The 9,733-nt window shown below is 32.6% G+C and overlaps 1 protein-coding gene across 1 annotated transcript in view; it reads left to right on the top strand.

The window, feature by feature from the left end:
• Positions 1 to 8,842, top strand: part of LOC136841773 (cuticle protein 19-like) — a 414,507-nt gene extending 405,665 nt beyond the window's left edge. Inside the window, exon 13 of the transcript XR_010854140.1 lies at positions 8,694 to 8,842. The gene's annotated coding sequence lies outside the window, so the exon portion shown is untranslated. The remainder of the gene's footprint in view (positions 1 to 8,693) is intronic.
• The last annotated feature ends 891 nt before the right edge of the window (positions 8,843 to 9,733 follow it).

Raw genomic sequence — 9,733 nt, 5'->3', positions numbered from 1 at the left:
GTATATATATATTTATATTATGTATGTATATATATACTGTATATATATACTGTATATATATATATATATATATATATATATATATATATATATATATATATATATATATATATATATACTTATTAAAGACACAACAGAGGGGGAGGGAGAGAGAGAGAGAGAGTAAATGCATTCCGTCCTATACAGCTGAAAGCCCCTACTTCGATAAAAGCAGCACAAATGCATTACACGAAATATCATTTTCCGAAGAGGTATCGTCCCCATATTTGTCAAAATATGATATTCCTCGCCGGTCTCAATAACACTCGAACAAAAATGAATTGTGTGAAGCATATTACAAACGCGAAATATATTTCCTGTATAAATATTTGAGATATATTTCGTATATCCCCGCTGTATATCAAATGCTAGACTTTGCTACCAGACTTTAGGAGCGTAAGCGATGAAATGAAAGCATAAATTGCTTTTATTGAGTCGAAATTAAAATATTCCTGTCGTTTCGTTGCCTAGAGATACATGGGAGTGATCATTCTTGCTATTCCATCATCTCTCTCTCTCTCTCTCTCTCTCTCTCTCTCTCTCTCTCTCTCTCTCTCTCTCTCTCTCTCTCTCTCGCGTATTTTATAAATGGATGAAACTAAATAGTGGTCGTTACTTTACACAAGTCCTGGAGCCACCCCGGTTATAAGTGAATTTTATTAGTGAAGGACGCCCAATAATCTTCGGAATTTTACAGGTGAATTTATTTGTAGTCCATTTCGTTTTCATAGGGTAAAATATTGCGCTCGAGTACAAACTTGACAGGTATATGCAAGCGTTCATCGACATAGTTATTTTATTTCTCTGGATGGTATAGTGAAAAAGTCATTGTTTTATACCTAAGGGTATGTAGGCTATATATATGTCTGTGCATACATATATACTGTATATTATAGTATGTAGGTATGCAAATACTATATATATTGTTCACACACACACACACACACACACACACACACACACACATATATATATATATATATATATATATATATATATATATATATATATATATATATATATATATATATATATATATATGTATATATATTCTTATTTAAACTTTTGCTGGATCGCTCTCTTTCTTTGTTACTTACTGTTCTGTTTTCCATTGGTCTCATAACAATGACAATAATTTTCCATATATGGCTGTGTGGTTTAGATATATTTTATAAAAAAAAATTTTTCTGGTTCTCTCTCTCTCTCTCTCTCTCTCTCTCTCTCTCTCTCTCTCTCTCTCTCTCTCTCTCTCTCTCTCTCTCTCTCTCTCTATTAATGCAATTTTTCGCAGTATGTAAACATTCATCATGTAGGTCCTTTATTAAAAGTTACTAGACCTGAAAATGTTGTAAGGTTCATGGAGAGCAGAGTGTTATTAGAGAGAGAGAGAGTACCAGCAAAAATTTATGAAAACATAAATCTGAAACGTACAATCATACATTGAAAGTTTGTCATTGTTATAAGATCAGTGGCAAACAGAATATTAAGTAACAGAGAGAGAGAGAGAGAGAGAGAGAGAGAGAGAGAGAGAGAGAGAGAGAGAGAGAGAGAGAGAGAGAACCAGCAAAAAATTATGAAAATATTAAACTGAACCACACATCCACACAATGAAAGTTTATGTCATTGTTATAAGACCAGTGTAAAAAAGAGTGTTAAGTAACAAAGAGAGAGAGAGAGAGATCCAGCAAAAATTTCATTAAGAAACCTCGAATATAATTCACACACCTGATCAAATATTCATCCGCAAGGAAAACCAATGTAAAGAGACTTCAAATGTCTAGCGAAGACGCGCATGCCACTAGGGGGGAAACTCCTCTGCAGGAGGAACAAAGAATTTGTTTGAAATGCAGAAGATTTTGGCACAGCTTTAAAGATAAGAGAGACAGAAAATCTAGAACTAAGAGGAATAAAATCGTAAAATATGAGAAGGAAAAATCGAAAAATAAGAAAGAAAAAATGAATACATATAAGCATTCTAAAAGGGACAATAATCTTCAAAAAAAGAACATTTGTCAGTTCAGAAAGATGGGTAATAAATAAAGGTAATAAACTGCAGAATAATAAATTAAGGTAATAAGCTGCAGAAAGACGTAAAACCTGAGACTGAAAAGAAAAAAAAATCTTAGGAAAAAGAAATCTTTCGCCTATTCAAAATGTGATATGTGAAATTCTCCAGGAGAGAAAAGTTGAAAAGGAAACTTGAGAGATCTCATCATGTGGCATTTGACTTTACAGTTGGAAGCTTCGGAAAACCTATCTGTTGCAAGACGAAACTTTTGAAGGAATTCATGCAGCGCAAGTGATTGATTGCCTTCGACGAAGTCGCTTCAGAGGTGCATAATGGTGGGGAGATTTCTCTCGAGGAGAGAGAGAGAGAGAGAGAGAGAGAGAGAGAGAGAGAGAGAGAGAGACAGCAAAAATTTATGAAAACAAATCTGAACCACACCTTTACACATTGAAAGTTAATGTCATTGTTATAAGGACAGTGGGAAACAGAATTTTAAGTAACAAAGAGAGAGAGAGAGAGAGAGAGAGAGAGAGAGAGAGAGAGAGAGAGAGAGAGAAACCAGTAAAAATTTATGAAAACATAAATCTGAACCACATTCCACACACAAAGTAAAATTAATGTCATTCTTGTAACGTTACTGGAAAACGGAATGTTAACAGAGAGAGAGAGAGAGAGAGAGAGAGAGAGAGAGAGAGAGAGAGAGAGAGAGAGAGAGAGAGAGAGAGAGAGAGATCCAACAGAAATTCTGTAAAGGAAACATCGATATATATTCACACATCTGATCAAATATTCATCCGGAAGACGCGCACATCACGAGTGGAATCTCGTCTGCAGGAGGAACAAAGAATTTATTCCTAATGCAGACGATTTTGGCACAATTCGAAAAACAAGAGAGGAAGGAAACTTAGCATGTACCCTGAAATTGTAAAGTAAATAAATAAATAGATAAATAGAAGCATCTTGAAAGGGTAAAAATCCTCTTCTAAAAAGACCATTTGTCAATTCAGAAAGACGGGTAATAAATAATGGTAATAAATTGCAGGAAGACGTAAAACCCGAGACTGAAAAGGGAAAACCACAAATTCTTTGACAAAATAAATCATTCGTGTATTCAAAAGGTGACTTACGAAATTCTCCGAAATACTCAGGAGAGAAAAGGTGAAAAGGAAACCGAGAGATCTCATCATGTGGCATTTGGCTTTTTAGTTGGAAGCTTCGGAAAACCTACAGTATCTGTTGCAAGACGAAACTTTCGAAGGAAATAATGAAGCGTAAGTGATTGATTTCCTTCGACGAAGTCGCTTCAGAGATGCGTAATGGTGGGGAGATTTCTCTCGAGGAGAGAGAGAGAAAGAGAGAGAGCGCGGTTGGAGGCTAGTACTGGAATTGGTATTGGACCGGGCAAGAGAGAGAGAGAGAGAGAATCGTTTTATAGATGTGCAATGGTGGAATTTCTTTCGAGGAACAGAGAAGGGTGCCTGGGGATGTTTGCTTCAGAAAGAAAGACAGAGGGAGAGACAGGGGCACAGGAATAAAAAAAAAATAATGAAGGAAATAGAAAAGAGAGAGAATGGGTTGAAGGAAGACCGGAGAGAAAAGCGATATATATTACGGAATGAGAAGCATCATGCGACACGTTTTTGATATCTCCGGTAATTTTTATACTGATTGTCTTTGTTTATATACTCTACTCCAGTCGTCTGAAAATTAATTGGAATATATGTCTAGTGTTTTGTCTGTATTTTAATACTAAGTTTAATCTTTTTTTCATAATGTGTAGAAATAGGATTAATTAATTAATTTATTCATAATCGTAATAAATTATCCTAGGTTAAATAAAGTTTTTATAATTTATTATTCTGATAAATCATGAATAACTTGAGTGACTGAATCTAAAATATGCTAACTTCAGTAATATAGAGAAAATAAATGAAATACTATTATGAAAAGTAGCTCTTTCAGAATCAAGAGAAAGGAAAAGAAACATTTCAATTGATGAAATTCAGTGTTATGATAGAGCGCTTGACGATGGAGGTAAATGAGGTAGTCGATAGTCATAGGTGTATCGGTCTACGTGACACATTTAAGCAGTTAGCAATGCCTTGCTTTCATTACTTGATTAATTAGTTCATTAATAACTCAATCATTTAATGGGTTTTATACCTCTGTAGTATTTATTCACATTGATTATTCACAATTATTTTCATTTGCAACTTACTGTAATTTTTCTTTGCAGGTTTTAATATTTATGCTTCCTTTCGACGTGATCCATAATAATAATAATAATAATAATAATAATAATAATAATAATAATAATGTTAAGCAGTTAAGAAATTCACAATATCGTGATAAACTGCTATGCAATAAAAATCCACAATTATGTAAATAAACTGTATTGATATGCAAAAGAAAATGGCAAAGACGTTCTAGCATCTGAACGGTGTGCCTCCTCGCCGTTCATGTGTTCGAAAGTCTTCGTTTTTATCTTTTGCATATCAATACGATTAATTTACGTTAATTGTGGATTCTTATCACATTAATAATAATAATATTAATAATATGATAATAATGAAACAAGACGTAATGAGACTATAATATCCAGAATTAAAAGCCACAGTTTTTAACTTCTTACATAAATATTTTTAACACTGCTGTGGGTTTTAATTCTCAGTAGTAATAATAATAATAATAATAATAATAATAATAATAATAATAATAATAATAATTAGTAGTAGTAGTAGTAGTAGTAGTAGTAGTAGTAGTAGCAGTAGTAGTAGTAGTAGTAAGACTGAAAAGATTAAGGCTTTAATAATAATAGTAGTAGTAGCAGTAGCAGTAACAGTAGTAGTAGTAATAAGACATAAAAGATAAGGCAGGAAAAAGAAAATGAAGAAGAAGCTCCATTCGGAGGAATAGAACGAGAGAAGGCATGAGCGAGATGGAGGAAGAGATCGCAAGAAAATAATTGGTATAACTTTGTAAAAGTTTAATCGCAGAAGTTTCGGGAAAATGACCAGACGAATGTCGAGTCTCTTAAGGACTTTGATGAATTGCGTTTGAAGATGTGAGGTGAAAAACACACTTTCTTTTTTATTGGTGCTTTTAGCTTTGATTTTGAAAAATACGATAATATGCGTCGTTTTCCAAGGTTGTTGCTCTTAGTCAGTGCTTTGAGGAGTTTGCATCAGTGTGGTTTATAAGATTTTACACTGAGAAGGCTTTTCTGTGCTGCGTGTTATTGATCATATAATATATATATATATATATATATATATATATATATATATATATACATATATATATATATATATATATATATATATATATATATATATATATATATATATATATATATATAATATATCTATTCATATATATGTGTATATTATGTATATATATGTATGTATATATGTATATATATATATGTATATGTATATGTATATATATATATATATATATATATATATATATATATATATATATATATATATATATATATAGTCTCAGTAATTGGGCAGCTACTTGGAAATCTTAGCTTAATGATAAATAATATTGTCAAGACCTGGAAGAACATTCTTTATTACAAGCTTTCGAGGTATAAAACCTCATCATCAGGCTGAAAAAACCGACAAGGATGAGAATCAATAAAATTACAATAAAATGAATTGTCATAATAAATCCTCAGCAAAAATACTAACGAAATATAAAATGAACAAGTAAATACAAACTAAAAGGGTGAGACGTAAAATAACGAAAAATTAAAAACACAAACATAAAAATATGAAAATAAAACTATAGTGAAATGTAAACAAACTACCACTCACAAAGTAAAATATTTTACATTTCACTATACTTTTATTTTCATATTTTTATGTTTGTGTTTAATTTTTCGTTATTTTACGTCTCACCTTTTAGTTTGTATTTACTTGTTCATTTTATATTTCGTTAGTATTTTGCTGAGGATTTATTATGACAATTCATTTTATTGTAATTTTATTGATTCTCATCCTTGTTTTTTCAGCCTGATGATGAGGTTTTATACCTCGAAAGCTTGTAATAAAGAATGTTCTTCCTGGTCTTGGCAATATTATTTATCATTAAGCTCTATATATATATATATATATATATATATATATATATATATATATATACATATATATATATATATATTATATATATATAGAATATGCATATGTGTGTGTGTGTAAGAATATACAGTAAGTTTTGCTTTTACGTACGGCCTTTTTTTTTTTTCTTGATGAAATTTTTTATTTATAGAGACGTTCGATAGAGAGAATGGTACTGGAAAGAGACTGGCAGTAATGTGGAAGAATATGTTCCAGCACATCTTAAGAGTAGGGTCCACAATGCCACTTGTACAGCTATGCTCTTAAGTGATACGAGATGATTGCATAGGAGTTCGTTCAAAATTCACGAAATGGCAACTAACATGCACCATATTTATATTATATTTCGATGCGAAAACACGATTATCTCATAGAGCAAGCTTGGCTATAATATGTTTCATAAGAGTGAAATCTGCCGTATGTTTCAAAACTGTAAGAAAGTATCATGCGTAGTCAAATTTCGGAAAAACAGTTACGAAACAACTTCAAAACTTTCGTTCAGTCATCGCCGATGCGTTCGACAAAAAAAAAAAAAAAAAAGTCATCAAACCTCAGTTCCATGTTAAAGCAATAACAGAAAATTGTCATAACATTAATATAGCTTGCTATCCAACCAAAAAATTCGAAATGGTGCTATTTGATTGTTATTACCCCTCATCGCTGAAAAATAGTAAACTAGCGAATACGAAAGTATTACTGTAGCTAAAACGCATCCACTGATATCTACGGGTGGGCGGAGCCTGTGTGACGCAAACATTAGAGTGGCGGCAACATGAACCACATGGTACATAGGTCTGCAATGAGTAGCGACAATTAAAATATCCTGAAAACATTGATTTTTTATTTGTTAAAGGAATATTTGGATTTTCATAAAAATAAAATTATATATTTCGTCACCTCTTTAAAAATTATGGCTTATTGGCAAATATTCGCCTATGCAGTTATTCATTTGTTAAAGCCAAAATTTCGTTCCTAGGCCTAGGTGTGTTAGAAATACATTACATTTAGCATTTACATCTCTATATTAACAGTTTCTGTCTAGAAGCGTTTGAAATTATTTACATATTCTTGCACTTGAAGTTACGTTATGAATGAATAAATTATACACCAAGAGTGAGCAGAATGACTTTAAGAAAATATATTTTAAGCCAGTTAAAAGCAGTTGTTCCATAGGCCTTGATATTAATACTAAAGATATTTCGATTAATAGCCATCTTCTCCATATAATTTAAATCATATTTTATTCTTCAAAGAACAGACAATCTCTACAAATATATTCTTTAGTAACAGAGATTACATCTCAGAAGGCTTAGATTACTTTTTTAGGCCTATAAATCATTTTACAGGTAACTTGAACACAACCTAAAACCCCAACATTCAAAGAGAACTTGGTGAAGTTCATATTCTTATGTTGAAAATTCATATTCTTATTTTGAAAATTTTCTTACGACCGTTGAGACTATTTGGTCTACTGTTATAATGCTGCAGAGGTAGTTACGTTGACCAGAGGTAGTTACGTTGACGGCACCGCTAACCTTATAACGCCGTGCTTGAGCTGAGTAATGTAAAATAAAAAAAATCAGTTCATATCACACAGATTACCAATTATACCAATACATAAAAGGGATCATATTTATATAACCATAGGGTAAAATAGTGTTAGCTGTGAATTCGCTAACTTGTCAACATTTATGATATTGGAAATGAAGAAAAAAAGTTTAACACTACTGGACTATACAGAGAGAATCAGGTCGCCTCAGATTTGAGCATGATTAAACCTTCGTGGTCTTGATACTACATTAATATAAACTAATCAGTCAGTCAAGTCTTGGTAGCAAATGGTAACTTGGATGATATTTGATTCTACTCTACCAGTTGAGAGGTACAAGATGCCTGTTGTTAGATGTGAAAATAATTCTGATAGTGAATACACACGGTGGAAAGAAGAATTATCAGTAGAGGTTATAGATATTCTTAAATATAGTTTATTTCTCTACTAACAAATTTAATGAATGCCTTAGAATATAATAATAATAATTTCAATATTATAACTATAACATTAAAATCCCAAATGCTATAGATGTTTTATTTCTAAGCAAGGTCTAAGTTGCAGATTGCTGTTTCATTTAATTTCCCCTCTTGTTTCTATAAAATAATTCTGATACTCTGTCGGAAAGAATAAGTATTTACCCTCAAAGTTTTTTTTGTTTTTGTTTTTTTTGTTACGCACCTAGACCAATTTAAAGTAAAGAAGAGAGTATTAAGTAAAATTTATGGACCTTCTCGTTTGGAGGATCTAGTTGTTATGAGTTATTTGAATCTGGAGACATATACCAAGTAATATATGGTAAACTTATATGCAGTATATAGTCGAAGCGTCTTTTAACTTTTGTGTTTAGTAAATGGTATACCTCCACATCCAAATTTTTATTTTTAAAAATCTTAAGTTTCGTATTCAGTTTGATAAGATTTTGAGTGTATTGTACTTCGCATCACACAGGATTTATTTATCTTTGCAGATGTGAAAGTAGCGAAAGTAAGAGCTGAGTAATGCCAGGGCAAGCTGTTTGTATGGTCTCTTCTACTTCTGCTGTCATGGGAGGGACATCAGGGCTCAATCCTGATCAGTGACCTGATATGATTTCATCACCTTCATTGTCAAAAGTAAGTAGAAGCATTTTTCTGGTCACAAATTTTATAAAGTAAATTTACAATGAGCAGTACATTTTTCTACTTATAGAACTTGCGCATTGCCAATAACCGAAAGTATTCAGGAGTGTTTGATAGTCATGCAGAAAAAGGTAGGTTTCTGCGAGGCAGATGTATGTCACAGATTGAGAGAGAGAGAGAGAGAGAGAGAGAGAGAGAGAGAGAGAGAGAGAGAGAGAGAGAGAGAGAGGAAGTGCCAGTTCTGTTTTATTTTACCCATGGGTTAAGCAGTGGAAATTAACTTCCCTGTGTCCTTTAGAGGAGTATCTCATAATCTCAAGTTATGAAAAGTAGTTCGAGACAGTAAAAGAACTGCAAATACAATTAAAAGTTTGAATTGTTCGTAGCTTCATGTTAAGGATTCCCTTTGAGAAAGATACCCCTTAATAACATTAGGACAAAGTCCAGTTAAAAATAAAAATCATGTCAGAAAATGGTATTTGATATGGAAGCTAGTTGAAATCGAATATCACCGAAGTCAGTTAGGATAAATTAGAATGAATTCTTAGAACTGCCATTGCCACACTTTTCGGGGAATGGGCCAGGGAAGGAGCCGGATTCGTACGTGAAACGGAGTTACTCGTGGCTTGGTTCGTACCTAGGACAAGAGAAAGGTCTACCCAATTGGGTGGAGTCGCCTCCAACCTGGGATAATTACGTAGGCGATGACGTATCTTGGAGGTACCTGCTCATTGCGGCAATTCACCTGCTAACGCAATAAGGAGGTAGACAAAGCTCCGCCTACATGGTGGATTTTGGGGGAAGTGATCAGACCTTCTCTTTCTCTTGGCCTTGTTTCGTAAATTCGTATGTAGTCGGTTGTCTGACGACCAGCCATGTTCCCTTGGAG

This window comes from Macrobrachium rosenbergii, chromosome 1, assembly GCF_040412425.1.
Source record: "Macrobrachium rosenbergii isolate ZJJX-2024 chromosome 1, ASM4041242v1, whole genome shotgun sequence".
NCBI classification, from domain to species: Eukaryota; Metazoa; Arthropoda; class Malacostraca; order Decapoda; family Palaemonidae; genus Macrobrachium; species Macrobrachium rosenbergii.
This window is presented reverse-complemented; position numbering and strand designations above follow the sequence as displayed.